This window comes from Teleopsis dalmanni, chromosome 2, assembly GCF_002237135.1.
Source record: "Teleopsis dalmanni isolate 2A chromosome 2, ASM223713v2, whole genome shotgun sequence".
NCBI lineage: Eukaryota > Metazoa > Arthropoda > Insecta > Diptera > Diopsidae > Teleopsis > Teleopsis dalmanni.
In genome coordinates this window covers 230,673,949-230,690,251 of record NC_051847.1, presented here as the reverse complement: position 1 = coordinate 230,690,251, position 16,303 = coordinate 230,673,949, and the positions used below count along the sequence as shown (strand labels likewise).

Below are 16,303 nucleotides of genomic sequence, written 5' to 3'. Positions count from 1 at the left end.
TTTAATAATTTTTTCAGGTTTCTATTGAAAATTATTGGATTTAAACTATATGAAAAGACTCGTAAATCTCGTACTATATTAAAATATTGAACCATTTTATTTCATTTTTTAACAAATTTTGATAATCTTACTTTTAAGAATCCATATTATATTAGATATTTTTTATATAAAAAATACCTTCCTCTGGAATAATAATGTTCGTAATTATTAGTTCCTTCGTATTTTGGCTATTTTAATTTTCCAATTTCGATGACTTATTATTCGTTGTTTTTTGAGTTCAAGAAAACATTAAGTTTAAAATAATGCTATTAGATTTTTAATTTGAAAAAATTAAGTTAATAAATCGATGAGTGAAGAATTCTAAAACTTCACCAAATCAATGTTAACTTACTTTTCTGTATCCAATAAATGTTGGTTTTCTAATTTTACAAACGGGTCATAATATTTTCAAGCGACATAATTCATTTCATAAAATGTAAAATATGCGTTAAATGTACTTCACATACTGTGAGACTAGTTACTATTCAAATATATTGACATGGCTAAACAACTTTATCTTTTTCATCTAAACAAAAACATGATCTCCAACGTCTCATTCCCTGCATTACTAATGTTAAGATAAACTGAATATTAACTTTTTTAAATAGTGAGTATAATAGTATAATTAATGGGTTTTTAATATCAATAACTAAGGCAAACGGTATTTATTTCTGTAAACAAAATATCTATCTACTTTCTACAAACGAATATAATTAAAATTCGATTTTTTATTGTTTTGTTTGTTTTTTGGCGATTTTCTGAATTATTTTATACTAAAATAACAAATATTTTTAATTACTGACTTTCGGTTGAGAGTTGAGGAGAAATACAAAATTTTAGTATTAACTATGCAAAGTGAGAAGAAATTCGTAATTTATCAAAACAGAAACATTTTTTCATATATAAAAAAACGGCCTTCTTCGCTAATCGGAGTCCAAACAACAAACAACAAATAGCAAACAGCAAACACAGACAACTTTCTCCCCTGACCAGTTATGCACATCCGAAAAAGATACAAACCAGTAACATTAAAGGAAAATAAATTTAAAAAAAAAAAGCTAAAACTAACGAATTCGCACTGCAAGATTGACAAGCAAAATGCTAGTACTGAACATTATCCAGTGATTTATTTTCGTTTTTTAATTCACAACAAAATCAAAACTTGAAGCAACATCTAAACTAAATTTTAATAATTTATTAAAGCCAATTAACAAATTTTAATTATTTTTTCTCTTTACTCAATCTGAATCATTATTATTTATTTATTATTGATTCAAAGAAATTCGTACAGCATTGACAATAACATATTTATTGTGTGTCAGATTTGCATACAAAAAAGTGTTACATATTATTCATATAAATTCTTCAATACTTAATCTTCAGCATTTTAAAACATCTTTTCATTAATTTATACAGGTTATTAGATTGCTACCTTTTAACAAGACTTTAACTTCTTCTTAGGTGAGAAGTGCTTTATCAAAAAAAAAATACCTCTATGTTCTCTGAAAATCGGGCATCAGCAATTATATAACATATATTTTCTATTTCTTGACGATTACACAAAGAACAATTACGTTTAGATAAATTAAATTTGCTACCGTCCAATTGAAAAGATCGCCTCTACATTTAAAAAGTACGCTCGATATGTGCTGAGTGTTTTCGTAATAAAAACTATGAATCGTAGTCATCCCGTTTGTATAAAGTTATAATCTTATTGTGTAATACTTTAAGATCCATGCTCCGAATACTGGTTATTGAAAGACCCAGTTCTAAACACATATTTTCCCAATCTTTGGCCCAATATATACCTTTGTTAATCTTAAGTTAGGCTAGTATTCGAGAAAGCCAATCTGTGTGCTTCGTTATAAGTAGTTCTCCAGAATATACCTGTTATTGTTCAATAGCTAAGATTATAATCGGTGGTATTGGCAATAACTGTCCCTTCTTAACTTAAAATATTCGTTTAAAGATACTATGAAGTATCTACTATTGTTTTATAATAGTAGACATTATTTTATTTTATCTTCTTCTTCTTAGTATCCGTTTCCCCTAGTAGAGCATAGGGCCGCAACGATTCTCTTAAACCGCACTCTGTTAGGTGCTTCTCTGCATATATGTTGTTAAAGCCGGTGCATCAGGGCTTCTGCTGCCTTATGGGTTCCATGTCAAAGCTTGTCGTGGAAGGTATTTATTTGGTCTTCCATTTTCGCATTTTTATTTCGGTTACAGCAGCTTTTTGATTTGTTTAGAGAAAAAGCTCTGCATTTGATATGTGGTTAGGCCAACATATATCTAGGATTTTTCGCAGGCATTTATTTAAAAATGTTTGTATCTTTCTTTCTACCTGTTTGGAGTAGATATTCCGTTTACGTTTGAATTCATATCATTTAATATTTAGGTTTTAAAGAAATCCTATTTTATTTTATGTTATTTTTTTATATATTATTTTACAAGTATCTACCTCTTATTTTAAATATTCTATTTATATTCAAATTCCAAGTATACATACAAATAATGTAATCCAAAAGGTATTTTTATTTTTATTTTTAAAAACAAAGCCAATCTCTGGATTTAAAAAAACAGAGTTGCATAAGCGTTACTTGAGTAATATTGACAACAATCGCTCCAAAAGTGCCTGAAATTGTTTTGTTAATCGATTGAGAATTTTGCATCAAGAAACCGCTTTAAAGCATCGTAAATTTCCACACGCATAAAATAAATTAATAAACAATAATTTTAATATAAATAAGAAAAAGAGTGAAAATTTATTGACCAGCAGCGAATCAGGTCAATGAACTGGTTAGTGTCTTGAAAACGTTACACAAGTTTTAGCCATAAATTAACGTAGATACAAATTCTAAAGTCAGGAATTATTGTGCAAATTTTTAACAAACCGCTTGTTTTTTCAACAATAATAAGCATTCTTCGCTAGTAAAATATGCGTATGAATAATTTTAATGAAATGAGAAAAATAAATACAACTTATTTAAAAGTTATTTAATAAAACAACAAAGGTCTCAGCCAAGCGTTGCGTGCGTACTCACTACTTGGCTTAAGAAATCTAGACAACATGGCTAACATTAAGCAAGGCAGAAACAAATTCTTGGACTGAAAATTACATATTTTACTTCACTCTTCTTACATGAGAAGCTCAATTAATTGCTTATGCTAAGCATGCAACTAACGCATCTTTAAAAAAACAAATGATGAGATACCAAAATATGAAAAACCATAAAAAATAATAACTAAAGTAATCTCGAATTAAACAAATAAAAGCAAAAGTACCGAAATGTTTTGGTTTCAGTGTAAGTAGTGCGGAAAGCATAGCGAATAAGATTTCACTCAAAAAATATGAAGTACGCAATCAAACATTGGTCAGAAAGGTGGAAAATATATTGTAGTGAATTAATAATTGACGTCAGTGTTCATAAACAAGATACATTTGACAGAAGTACTGAACCACACTTCCAAATAAAACGAACGCCGAATTTCATTTCAAATAAGGAAACAAAATTGTTCAACTTTTCCCATTAATCGTATCCCCGAATTTTCATAAAGTTCCAAAATCAATGGAACGTTTTTTATGTTCGCCTATTTTTGACGGATACACAAAAAAGAACAAATTATTTGTATTTCAAAGTTTCGAAATTATTAAAAATTATTTCTTTTGAATGGAATAGTCTTAAAACTTCCTAGAGTGCATTTAAAAATTATTCACTGAAGTGTTTCTTCAATATTTCCATTGTGGTTTCATATTACTGAGGAAGCAAAAGATGTGAACTTAATTTTTTAAATACGTACTGACCACTCAAAGAGTATAATTAATTATTAGAAATGGATTTGTATGTAGATGATGAGGTCTTATTATCAATTAGCAATTTATCTTTTATGTTATCATATTATGAAATTATATTTGCATTTATATAAAATTAATGTCTATCAGAATTTAAATAAAAAATATTCCACTAAATTAAAAATATTAATATTATTTCCGATTAATATAAATCCGATTGAGTGGTCAATATCATTTAGTTAAATTTCCTATGTTAAAATGTAACAATTTTCTTAAGTAATCCAGTAATTTATAAATTTTAAAGAATGATTCTTTAACGATACTTTAAATCCTCATTACAGGATTCATTTTAACGCGTTTGTTATTTCTTAGAAAAAGAAATTAGAATAAACAGGGTACCAGCTCCCAATGGAGCGGAACCGAATAGAAGACATTCCGCCTTACGAATGGAAGCCAGAATGTCGGCCGTTGAGAGGTCCTAATGTCAGAAGAGGAGAGTAGTTCTCTACCCAGTGACCTCCTCCTCGCCCAAATCAAGACTGGGCAGTCACAGAGAATGTGACTGGAATTCTCGTCTGCTTCTAAGCAAAGTCGACAATCTATCTCTATTTGACTTCTTAATTTTAGTTCCTTTTTATTCGATTTGGTTTCGATTCAAAATAATTTTTAAATACATTTCTATCGATCTACGCTTACTAATTTATTTCTAGCTGAAGAATATTTACAGCAAAATTGAACATTTTGATCATAGAGGTTTTGGCTGCCGTGACTATTAAAACGAACCTTGTTGTGTTATTGGTGATTAAAAAAAAATTTTGCAATACTTCCAGCTAAGTGAGTAAAAAATTGAACGTTTCATATTGATTTCTATAAAAAGTAACTTTTCTAACAATCACACAACAACTCAGCTGCACAAAAATCACATTTTGTTTGAAATATTTTCAATTTGAAAAATAAAAAATTATTTTAAACAGTTTTAACTGCTTGAAATAATTCAATGAATTAAATTACAATGATTGAGAAATAAAAAATTTACTTTCAAGTTTATGAAAAATTTCACAAAACGGCATAAAGTTTGGCGAAGTAAAAGTTAATAGAAAATAGTTAAATACGTCAACTAACGTGAACGCCTGAAAACACCCTCTTTGAAAGCATCACATCACATCACATCAACTTCAACTTTGTCTTTATGGCAGTATGTGTGCCGTCATCACACAAAGCTAACCTTGCAAAAAAAATTTTTCAAGCCTCGAAAAGCTAATTCAGGCCAAAAGCTAATTCAGCGGGAGCCAAGCCGCTGAGTCAATTTGCAAAATTAACACTGCAAATACGTAAAACTTTTTCTATTGCTGAACGCATAAATGTATCTAAACATGTTTGGCGAGATAAGAGTGACGCATTATCAAATAAATCAAATAAATCAAATAAGACTAAAATATATTAAAATCACATAAAGCCAAGTTATGTCGCTGAAGACTGCTTGATAGATTTGATTTTATTGTGATTTTGAGCACAAATTCAATCAGTTTTGAACGGTTAAGGTTAATAAAAAACTGGCTTAACCAATCCATTCGAAACAAGTTAAAACAGTTGAATGTTAGTTGAATTTGGTAAGTGCGACTGGTAAGACTCTCGTATGAGACATAAGAGCCTATTCCAGTGATTTATTAAAATTTAACTAATTTATTTGTATATTTTTGTATATTTTTAAACTGAAAATTTTTAGAGTTTTGGATCACTGTTTAAGGCAGTTGATTATCTGACATGTAATGCGATAAAATAGAGACAAATTCGAAACACTACAAGAATTATCTCAATATAGCTATCTTATAAAAACATGTATCTGCAACTAAAAACACTTCTTTCTATACTCTTAAGAAACACATACGAAGTACTTGCCTTTAACTCATTTATAGGTACATATATCTTTTACAATAGCAGCGCTAAAAAGAAATCCAGTATGCGCTAAGAATAATTTTGGTATTTTTTGCTTCGGCCACAAATTACACAAAATGTGTCTTGTCTTTATAGAACGGAATATTTTTTTTATTTGTATTTTTCAGTTTTTTTCTTAGAAGTAAATGAAACCGGCACTGCTGTTTGATTGCATATTAAAAACTCTTTAGTAAACGAGTAACATTAATAATCTTATCGGTTACCTGCTAAAAACGTTTTTATATTGTACATATATATTTTGGTTGAATAGTTTTATGTTGTGCTTTTAATATCGCCAATAGCTATTTAACACCAATGCATATTTAAGTTTAAATATTAGCTATTTGCTGCTATAATTAACAAATGATTAGTAAAATTAACAAAAATTTCTCTGAATTATTGTGTTTAATAGTTTAAAAACTGCTTTGAGCTACAATTTACGATCATTTATAAAACTTGCAAATTTATAATTATAAAAATAATTAAAATCTAAATATAAAAATTGTCTACTCAAGACGAAAAACGAAAACTTCTCGCTACTTAAAGATCAATTTAAGCCGCCTTTCTTTTTATAAGGAAACTTAATTGTCTCCATTTTTGAATCCATAAGCTGTCATTCTTCCAAAATTGTTTTTTAAAAATCTTATTTAGATTACTTCCTGCTTGGCATAAAACAGTAACTGAAATAGAAACAAAAACAGAAAATAGTAAGCTTCATGCAGATACTACGCATTCTGTGCAAATGTATCAAATGAAATACATTAAAGAATTGCTACTGAGGGCACAAGTAAATAATAAATAAAAACCTCAAGAGTCTATGCACGGCACAAGTATTTCATCAATAAAACTTATTGTTCCGTTGCACGTCCAGAGAGATAAACTAAAAGACGAACAGAGAATGACGAAAGACGAACAGAGAATGACGGACAGTACGAAAACGTGACGGACAGAATTAACAAGTGTGATCCGTTCAGTTTGATTACCGTTTCTACTGTAAATCAGCATTTGAAACTGTAATAGTTTTTTGTACGAGTATTAATCTTTCTATTTCTAGTTTTCATAGTAAATCTCATTTAAATATCTTAAAGTTCTTAATTTTTTCTATTTACACTTTTTGTTGCACTAACACAATAATCAGACCAGTTTTGTATGAACTGCTTTTCCAATATGTGTTTCTGGCTATGAATGTATCTGAGGTCATCGGTAGCAGATTGATAGATAGATGTTCCAATAGGTAAACAAATGAGCACGAGTTACTTTTAGTAAGTTGCGAAAAGAACTTGCGTTCCTGCGTACGATCTTGGCTGCTCTCATCTATATTGTACAATCAAATCAGTGCATTGAGATGAATAACCTCAACTCAAACAGCTTTGCAATGAAGCATTTTTTATGCTGTGAATTGAGTTCGACGCGCTGTTTTGCTCTGCAAATCTCTTGTGATTTGCTACGTTCTGTCACTACACCAAGCTAAAATAATACGCAATCGTTTTTTACATAGTAGAGTAGAGTTGAGTAGAGTGATTTCAACAATATATTAGTATCAAACCTAGTACAGTAAGAAGACCTAGTATCTTAAACATCTACTCTTCAACTCTTTTTGTATTATCAATTTCTTACAAAATCTTTTATTCAATACGCGTTTATCTTTAAATGTATTTTTATATTTAAAAAATTATTAGCATGCTGGTTATTTTTTTTTCTTGAATGTTACAGCGACAGTTAATGTCAGTTACCGCGTTCTTAGTGTTGCTGTTATTTTGCACCGCTTTGTTGTCCTTACATTTCGATAAATTCCCCCTACCCCAAAATCACTATGTCTATTTGTAATAAATAATTGTAGAATCTGTGTTATGGATCAGAAGTAAAACTACTGGACCCAATTCAGGTTTAATATAATAAAGTCAGAGTTCGCTTTAAAATGTGAATGTGAAATGAATTAGTCTAGTTTATGGCTATTAGAAATGAGAGAATTCCTATTTCACCACAGTCTTCAGGAATGCATTTCCATAATCAAGTGCAATGCACAATTCCATGCATTTGAAGTGAATAAAGACGAATGCACTAGCAAAAACTAAGAAGAACAGAAGTAAAATGTGAAATGTGGTCAATCGTTTGATTTCTTTCGAGGGATCTGTTTTTATTTTTGAAGTCAATGGCATAAATGGAATTTTATTCAACGCAAAGTAGAAATTGTGAGGCTACTAATTGCGTATTGCAAATAACGATATCTGAATAGAAGTTGAAATGTCTTTTGTTTTTTCTGAAACTGTGTGAAACTGTGTGTAAGTAGCAGCCGAGTATCTCTAGTGACTGAGCTGAATTAAATTACACTGAGAAATGCCACTATTTGATTCATTGGATATCAATGCAACTGCAACTTATGCACATAAACATATTGTATCTGTACATGTACATATACATATTAAAAATAAAGTCATACATTATCTGCAGATCACACTGCAGGTTTGAACGCAGTCTTATTCATGAACGCAGTTATGGAATATTTTCCTCATGCAAACTCATCAAAGTATCCAAAATATTGAAATACAAATAATTAACATTAAAATAAAAAATAAAATTGAAAAAATACTTGGAAGTTATTAATGACTCACATCAAGTCGAAAAACTACACTTAAATAGAGATCTGATTTCTAACAAAACTTAAGTGGATATTACAGGCTTAAATACTTGAGGAATCATTTTGCTTTTATTTATATCTGGCATTGTTATAAAGAACCTATGGAGTAATTGCAGCAATGTTCAATTTCTCAGTCATTAAAACGTTGTAAGAGTTTTTAAAATATATTAGCTTTAATTGCCCAAGTATGGAAGAGAGACGCATTAAGATAATTTACACTGCAATTCATTTGCGACTAAAGTAGTCAAGGGTTGGAGAAGTGAAATGGGAAATATTTTTCAATTTAATTACTTGCTTTACTCACGGTTGTTATTACAATTAAAAAGAATAAAATAAGAACAGCCTTTAAAATTTCCTATAATGAGCATTTTTCTGTGGATACACACAGTTATGCATTCCTTGAAAATTTTTATTTCAGTTTGCAGTCAATGGGTTTTAATTTGAGGAAATGCTTCCGTGAACACCTTAGACTGTGCTTAATTTGATTTTCAAAGAATAAAGATAATAAACACCAATTATATTGATTTTACAGTAGCAGCAAGTGTGTGTAACCCTAACCAAACCAATATTTAGAATGGTGTGACCTGAACAAATTTCCTTTTTAAACACTTTCACGTATGCAATGTGAATGTGGTACATTCACCTAGTGAAACTGTTTGTAACGCGGAAAAAGAGATGTTCGGACATTATAAAAATCACACACAATATGTTAGGCTCTCAGTTTAAAAAATACTCGAAATACTTGCGAATGAACCATAAATGTTCTCAATAAATAACAAATATTGCATATAAAATGTATTATTTTATATATATATATATAAAATAGTTGTACATAGACTGGTAATACGTTTTTCTTTATCCCAAAAATTTTGATTTAGGGTCCAATCCCATTAATGAGCACTGATTCATGAGGTCGAGTAAAGCTGCCAACTCTTCCACAGAGTCACAACTCCGACATATTCCTTAGAGTGCAGACCTAATATAACTTGCCAAAGCGTGCATGTTTCAGTAGGCGAGGAAAAGGTAGGGATTTTATATCTTCCAGTGAAGACATTATCTCCGTTGTTAACACCAAGACCAAATTTCCAGCACCCTTTTAACACAGTGACGAGTAAGGAATTAAGCAAGAGGAAGAAAGGAAGTAAGCACAGGACATCACTTTTAAATAATTGTTAACATGTTAATGTTTTATATACTAACCACAAATATTTCAGTTTATCTGACAATTCTAATTCAACTAATAATTACTTAGTAAGTGCATTACTCGTAAATGCAGTAAGACATTTTCTGTGGCAAAAACTTTTTTCAGCTTTAATTATTTTATGAAATAGTTTGTTTGAAATTAAATTTATTTTCATACTAAGTCAGTTTAAAAGCATAAATTTAATTACTTTAAACATAACTTTTTTGCGATTTTGAATTCCTCGCAACAAAAGCGAATTAAGCAAACAATAATTAACTGCATTACGCGGCGATGTTATGCAACAATAATGCAAAAAATGAAATTTAAGTTTTACTTTTTACCGAAACGAAGAAGAAACTGCAAATGTGTAGCTCAGCATTGCAAATAAAAGTCAAGACACCAAAAGTCTTAAGGCGAATGCGAAAAATATCGCAAAGCTATGGAAATGCTTCAGCTCAAAAAACAGATACAATAAGGAAATTTTTGTGGAAATACTTTTTGATTAAAAATGAAAACAATGAATATGAAACCTAAAATACTGTGCGAAAAATATCTCAGATACAAGCGCAAATTCATAGATACTCTGGTATACTTCTACATACGAATGTGTGTATCGCTTAACAAAAGTATCTAAATTATTACGAATTAATGTATTTGTTATTTTTCTTTATGCTTTTTGCTTTTTACTTTGTTATAGTTATTTTTTGTATCGCTTTTAGTATTTGTTAACCGTTTTACCCGTTTTGAAATTAACAAGTATTTTGCAATTATTTTAATGCGAACTCTTCAAAGCGCCTTTTTACCATTTGAATAAAGTTTAAAATTTTTTTGCCAAACAAACTTTTTTGGTTTTAAGAAAATTGACACGTTTTTTACACGGCAAACGCACGTGCTTGGCGCGACTGTATTTCAGTTTAGAGGTCGTATACGATTTATTATTAATATTTTTATGGACTTGTATACTTACACCCACGATTGTATCTACGGCTTACGTTAACTAAAACCGTTTTGGTTGCAAATTATGAAATATCGGAGAGCAGAGACGACTATATTTTTTCTAAGGCAATAATATGTATCTATTTGTGTATTTAATAATTCCGTATTTGAACTTACATGTTTTGATCTGCGACTTTTACAGTGTTAATAGCTGAAAATAAAAAGAGAAAACATTACAGAAAACATTACAGTATTGCTGAAGTTAAAAATTAAAAAATATTTTTTATTGTTTAAAGACATTTTAATTTTAATCCCAGACAACTTTCAGATTTATCAACATAATTCTCATTAATTTCTAATATATATATTTTCAATACAGTATATACATACAGTATAATTCGCTTAACTGACTCGAGTCGTTTGCAGAAATTTTGGAGGCAGCTATCTTAAAAGACAGCTAACGTAATTTTAATAGTCTGCCTAAAATAGTTTTCATTTCATCGCAACCAAAATTATTTTTTAAATCCCCTGACTTTTATTAAACATTACAAAATAAAGGAATTAAATTTTACGGTTTTTATACAATATATGTATTTATTTTATACATATTAAAATATTTTTAATTATTTGGACATTATATTTACGGTTAAGAAGTATTAATTCTCTTTAAATAAAGTTGTAATTTTTGTTTGCACTGCGACCGCTTTTATAGATAAATTTAAAAATATATCCTCCAAAGATGTAAGGTGTGGCAAAAATACTTTGCAATGCAATGCAAACACGCTTCAGCACCTTAATGGCTAAAGAACCTTCCTTTTTTTTGTTTGAAAATTCGTTTCCTAGGTGGCGCAGCTAAGTTGGACGATACTCATAGAAAATGGCAATTAAATTCTCCCGATACGATGCGCTTAAGGACGCTAACTCAGATGCAGCAAACATAATTATTTTCATACAAATGAAGCCATAAATGCAGAAAAAATATGATTTAAGGCAACTATCTTATCGATACAGCTAAGCATATAATATATATATATATATATAGTCTATATTCGCCCGTGCGAATAGTGGAGTTATATTAGCATGACTTTCTCAGTATTACGTACCTAAATAAGGTTCTATACATTAGAAAGAATATATAAATCATGTAACAAATAATTAAAAATAGAAAAAAATTTAATTAATTCAATTATTCTACAACTGGTTTAGAACGAAATCTTCTAATATAAACACAGCAAGTGAATTGGTTAATAAACTTTCACAGCAAATTAACAACACTCCAGAAAAATTTGCGAACATAAAACTTAAGTACGACTTTGGGTCAGTTGGTTAAGAAACGCTGACTCTGAGCTTCAAATTTGGCAGGACACGACTGCGATTTCTGATACTTGCAGTCTCAAAACTTATTTACGAATAATTGAATACAAGAATTATTTCCAAGGCCAGTGATGATGGGTATTTGGCAAAACGCGAAACAGCTGTGTGGTCAGCCAAAAATTCAATTAATTAAAATAATATAAAAAATAATTTTTGTTGTTGTAGTTCACTACTTTTCGAAAAAAATTCTATATTCAAATTTTTAAATATTAACTGTAGGCTTTGAGGTAAAATTTAATTTTAGAAGTGTGTCATGAGCTTGTTTTCAACTTCTGCGAATTGAAAACGTAGCCCAAAGCTACTTTTGAATGATTAACTTCAATTTAAAATCAAAATAGGCAATGTGTTGAAAGTTTCTAATTTATTAATGTTGCGATATTTGTAGAAACTTTCTCAGTTCTTGAATTAGAAAAATGAAAACTCGCGCTAAGATTTATTTGTAAGCAGACTGATTATTTTCTGAAATGACCTGTTCTACGAAACTGAGTTTTCTGAATTATTAATCTGCAATAAAATTGCTTACGAAATTTATGTTACAAAAATTAAATATCTGCAATTATTATTTATCATTGTTATTTGTAGATAGTTACAATACATTCGAACTTATCCATGAGTTTTTATATATTTAAAAATTGCAAATCTATATTACAAATCCACATTTTCAAGTCCATCGTTCAATCGCAATATCTTCTATCTGTTTCTTTTATTCAGAGATTTTTTCATTGAATTTTTATTTAGAAGCTCTATCGCTTGATCTCCCTGCAATGCCTTTTTCCAAAAACCTACACAAGATAATAATATTGGTCTTTTTGATGCACACACAGAAAATTCTTTAAACTTGCATCTGTTATGATGATTTCTGGATGCTGTCCAATCTCATGTCTATATGCATTTAAACATTTATTTGAATTCAGAATATTTTAGCAGTTATCTACCATATACCTGTATGAAAAACTGTTACATACATATACATCTACTATTTCTAGTCATTATAGACATAATAGCTAAGTGACTAAAAATATTTTCAAAAGAAATTGAAAAATCTCTTCTGAATTACTCAATTTAATATCGGGTATTTAATTGAACATTGTTGAGGATAATATCTTATTCTGTTTTATATCAGTTGATTGCTTGACTTACTAAAAGGGCTACTGTTTATTGACGCAACACGGCTTAGAGATCTACTCTAAATCTAGAAGGAGGCACAATAGACCCGATGGTCGCAGTGCCACAACAATTCAGTAATATACAGGTTGGTTGAAAAGTCTTAAAAGCGACACCTGTTATCCAATAAAACAATCAAAATTTATAAATGAAACGAGATCGGTTTCATTCTGCCACACTAATTGTAATTTCTTCGTACGCATTTCTTCTTTTAAAATATAGATTTAAAATTGTGAAATTTAAAAATTTTAACAGTTCAAAGATGAAATGCTAAAATGGCGCATAAAGTTTGATTCTTAATAGGTGTTGCTTTCAATACTCTTTAACCAATCTGCATTACGGATATGTCATATACAAAGTAAAAGTTATGATTAGATTTGAAGTTTCGAATACATATTATATTACCATTATTTGCCATAATTCTAATTACTAATTAATAATAATTGTATAAAAAAATCAAAAAAAAAACAAAATAAAATTGGAAACTTAAAGTGGAATATGGAATATTATTATTAAATTATATGACTGGATTATTATTGAATATACCAAATAATAGCTAATCAATTAATGGAATGCAGTCCGATGCGATCAATACTTTTCAACTACCTACCCACTTTATGCTTCCACTCTTCGGTACTAATTTATATGCAAAAACATAAGTGTTGTGTAAGAAGAGAAAACTTAATGTGATAATAAAAATTAACATTCGTGAGCTGTAGGCCTTTCAAAAAGTTTCCATAGACTGCCTTTGATTGAATTCAAAGGCACCTATTTTGATACAAAGTCAGAAAAGATATTTATGAGTGTTAATTTTCGAAACCATTTTCTATTTTCTAATTTTGACTCAATTTTGGTAGCGCAAGAGATGCGGGTCAGTCCGATTGCTTGGAGAAAAAACTTTGATATTGAGAAAGATGCTAATTATTTTTATTTTGGATTTATTTTTGGATTTTTTCTCAATGAAGAAAGAAGAAAAATTTGATTTCTTTTGAGTGCACTTGATGTGTTACGAGAGGTGGGAGGTGTTACGACTGCAGCCAGCCCGTGGCAGAAAGATTTTAAATTGTTTACTTTGGGTTTAATTAATAGACTTTTTTAAATTATTTTAAACTATAATGCCTTTGAAATATTATCTGTCATGTAAGGCCATTTGGTGTTTTAAAATATTTCTTTTTCGACTTTGACAGCCTTAATGGCTCTCGAGTGCATATAAACACACTCGATAAATTGATTTCAAGTTTTGTTGCATATTTTACATTTCTAACTAGAAAACAGGAGAATTTTTCAAATATGTTTTTATTCATCTAGGAAATATATGCTCCACAGCAAATAATTTTATGATCAGTAAATAACTTTTAAAATATGTTATAATATAATATATATATATATATAAGAATTATTATTATCAACCTATATCCTTATGTAATACAAATCCCAATCAACCATATTTGCGTTTATAAATCTCCTTTTTAATAGGATTTTGCAGTTTTATTTGCATAGTTGAAACCTCCTACTGCTTATACGCGACCACCAGATGCACAATGTGGAATAATAACATCGATTCCAATTTTTTTATAACCGTTTTTAAACAAGTGTTGAATTTTATTTAAAAGCACATGTTCGTTTTTAGATAAGCAAAAGAAACTTTGGCTTTTCTAATTCTAGACTTTACATCGAGTTGTAATTGACATTTGGTTTTTTAGCTATTCGAATTGATTCATAAGGAATATGTAAATATCAAAAATTATCACTTTATCCATTCTAGATTGTATATACTCGCTGCAAAAATAGGTAATACAACCGTGTTTTAAATCGGCAGGATCCTGAACTTGTATATTTACTTACCGAAATTGTAAAGTCCCTGACAGTTTTTCACACCATTTTTCTTTGTTGTGTTATATTTAGGATCCATTTAAGAAATGTCACTTAATGTGTAATATAGTGATTTAGTGAAAATTTATTTGTATGATAAAATCGGAGATAAGAAAAGTTACACTTTAAATTAATAAATAAATAACTTCTACCCTCCAACCGACATTTTAAACAAGAGTGTTCTCTGATTGTTTATAATTTATTCCAGCTTATTAACAAAACATACAGTAATTTTGTTAAATAATCGATCTATCTTTTCGTTTGATTGCCCAAAATAATAAAAAATATTTTCGTTATAAATATAACGAAAAAGTCTTCGAAAAAAAGTCATATACCAATAGAGTATATATAGACTTAATAAAAAACTGTGAAGTTGCAGCAGCATTTTTTACATAAACTCGATTTTTATGTTTACTTGCGTATTTTTGCTGTATTTTTAAAGAAATATTTTTCCAATTTTGCAAAGCAAACATTGCATGTTAATATATTTTAGTTTATTTATTTTATATAAAAAATAACTTTCCCCACTTATAACGTTGTTATTATGGTTGCCGAGCTAGCAAGTATGAGTTTGAAATATTTTCATGTAAAAGATAGCCACTTCACGAAATGATATTATTTGCAAATGCGTTCACTCATTGGTACGTCAGCCTTTTGCGCCCGTCTGTTGACTCTACTTCATCTTCACTAATGCTTTAAATAATTTAAAATCTCTTATGCAGTAACCAATACATACTATATATACACACAATTGTTTACGACCGAACTTAGACTGTTTATAGATTGAATGCTAGAGACGTGATATTGAAAGAAAAAGAAAAATTGGTGAAAATAATAATATTCCTTTGATAATTTCTAAATTTCTTTATTTTTATAGTAATATTTATTCACTCATGTGAAACTAAGCTTAACTTAGAATCAAATGAGATTATGTAGAATCAAGTGAACATTGAAAACTGAAAGCTCTAATTCTACAAAAGGAAGGTGAACATCTCACTTCACCTACTTTGTCACTGATTTGTGTTGCAAAAAATAATATCGTAAATAGATCTAATTCATCTCTAAAACAATAATTAAAAAATTTTAAAAATTATTAAGAAAATTTTTTGGTTTCACCCCATTTGGCTTTCTTTTACTATTTAGCATTAATATAATATGGAGGTCAATGCAAGAATAATACACACATTGACCACCCTGAATTGAAACGTAATCTTAACTCAAAATTATTCAGTTGCCGTTAAGTATTTGAAGAATAGCTATACTTTATCATGAATGAATGGCTTTAGCAGTTTTTATTTGATGGTACATTCAAATGGCATCTGCATTGTGACAATTAAAAATAAAACATCTGTAGCATCTTATTAGGCCA

General features: G+C 29.1%; 1 protein-coding gene across 2 annotated transcripts in view; it reads right to left on the bottom strand.

Moving 5' to 3' along the window:
* Positions 1–16,303, bottom strand: part of LOC119673878 — a gene marked incomplete at its 3' end in the record, with an annotated part of 58,110 nt that overhangs the window by 36,045 nt on the left and 5,762 nt on the right. For both annotated transcript variants that reach the window (XM_038084976.1, XM_038084975.1), the window contains 1 exon segment: positions 10,702–10,735.